This window comes from Tachyglossus aculeatus, chromosome 4, assembly GCF_015852505.1.
Source record: "Tachyglossus aculeatus isolate mTacAcu1 chromosome 4, mTacAcu1.pri, whole genome shotgun sequence".
Classification (NCBI taxonomy): domain Eukaryota; kingdom Metazoa; phylum Chordata; class Mammalia; order Monotremata; family Tachyglossidae; genus Tachyglossus; species Tachyglossus aculeatus.
This window is the reverse complement of record NC_052069.1, coordinates 56,320,232-56,322,299: the sequence shown is the minus strand read 5'-3', so window position 1 is coordinate 56,322,299 and position 2,068 is coordinate 56,320,232. Positions and strand designations below refer to the sequence as shown.

Sequence of the window (2,068 nt, the reverse complement as noted above, 5' to 3'; positions counted from 1 at the left end):
GACTCTTATCAAGTTGTTCAATAATAGATGAGGTCCATTATGCCAGCTTCAATGATTCTATGAGCTGCTTCATCCAAAGTGGCAGTTAATAAGCACTGTGCTTTTTATCTAAAGTTAACTTTTGTCTAAACTGACCAGATACATAACAAAGCTTATATTCTCCCAAGCTTATATAATGAGTGACAGAGGTGCAGTTGGTGAGATTGGTATAGACTATTTTATTGATTCATTTGGGGTTTTTATCTTTCATTTTGTTTTGCATTATTTCAACTGTAACAATCCACTAGAGTAGAAAGAAGAGTCACGTGAAGGGGTAATACCTGCAAAAGAATGTGGTCATAAGGCCTGATAGCTTCTGTTCTGGCACACAATTTCTTCCCCAATATTGTGTAGGAAGTGGGTGGGTTGTGTGATTGTGTCACATGGGGACACACAGTTGCACAGTATTGCAAGTGATGTGGTCTATGAACTCTTCATGTTTCATCCATCCAGCAGTTAATCATAAATTCAGTATTCTGGCAAGACAGAGCCTGGAATCATGGGTCAAGTGGCCAAGAAGCAGAGAATGCGGTAGAGAATCCTGGGACCTTTTCCTAAGACATGGAAAAGAACTTAAGCCTAATGCTGTGTGACCTTGGGCAAATCACTTCAATTCTCTGTGTCTCAGTTACCTCATCTGTAAAATGGGGATTAAGAGTGTGAGCCCCATGTGAGGCAGGGACTGTCTCCAACTTGATTACCTTGTAAGTACCCCAGCTCTTAGAACAGTGTTCGGCACATGGTCTTATGTTGTTGTCATCTCTGAACCATAGTGATGCCATGGACACACCTCTCCAGAACATCCCACTCCCATCTGCAATTGTTCTGGTAATGTATCCAAATAATTTTCTTGGTAAAAATGTGGACGTGGTTTGCCATTGCCTTCTTCCATGCATTAAACTTGATTCTCCGCCCTCGACTCTCTCTCATATCACTGCTGCCCAGCACAGGTGAATTTTGACATGTTGTCAATTTGCATTTCCCAAGCGCTTAGTACAGTGTTCTGCACACAGTAAGCACTCAATAAATATGAATGAATGAATGTAGCATATTGCCCTCCACTTACTAGCCACTGCCCAAGCTAGGAATGGAATGGGTACATCTCTGCTTGACTCTCCCTCCTATAACCGAGACTGGTAGAGTACTGGAAACTCTCCAGGTGTGATCCTAGTAAGCACTTAACAAATACTATTATCATTATTATTATTATCTAATATCCATTCTCTTCATTATATGGGAATGGATTCCTGGGAGTGGAAGCAGGCAGCATGGCATAGTGGAAAAGAGCGTGAGACAGATTCAGAAGACCTGGGTTCTAATAATGATAATTTTGCTATTTGTTAAGCATTTACTTACTATACACCAAGCACTGTACTAAGTGCTGTGGTAGTCCCTGTCCCACAAGGGGTTTACAGTCTAAGAAGGAAGGAGAACAGGTATTTACTCTCCCTTTTACATATGAGAAAACTGAGGGGCAGATAAATGAAGTGATTTGTCCAAAATCAAAGAACAAGCAAGTGGCAGGTCTGGGATTAGAACCCAGTTCTCTGACTTCCCAGTCTGTGCTCTTTCCACTAGGTCCCAGCTCTGTTACTTGTCTGCTTCCTGACTTTGGGCAAGTGACACAACTTCTGTGTGCCAGATCTGATTACCTGTATCTACCTTGGTGCCTAGCATACAGTAAGTACTTAATAATTTGTCTCTATCTGTTGCTGAATTGTGCTTTCCAAGCACTTAGTACAGTGCTCTGCACAGAGTAAGTGCTCAATACAATTGAATGAATGAATGAATGCATAAATGCCAACAGCATTGTATTATGTTGTATTCATTCCTTTCCAAAGCATTGTCTCCTGTTTCAGTGATCTAAATGCCTAGTGGTCCTGCATTTTCAGAGATAACACTGCTGATGGCAAAATTCCAGTAAAGGAGTATTGCTAAGAAGGTCTCTCAGTGACAAGTGAGAATTCACACTGTGTGCATATAGACACTGTTCTGTGCCATATTGAAGCATTTGTCTCCTAAAGATCCA

The 2,068-nt window shown here is 41.2% G+C and overlaps 1 non-coding gene across 1 annotated transcript; it reads right to left on the bottom strand.

Annotated features, from left to right (window-relative positions):
- Positions 1-1,078: 1,078 nt before the first annotated feature.
- LOC119928051 lies at positions 1,079-1,216 on the bottom strand. The gene has a single exon (XR_005451010.1). It is a non-coding gene; the product is annotated as a small nucleolar RNA SNORA7 (small nucleolar RNA).
- Positions 1,217-2,068: the final 852 nt, after the last annotated feature.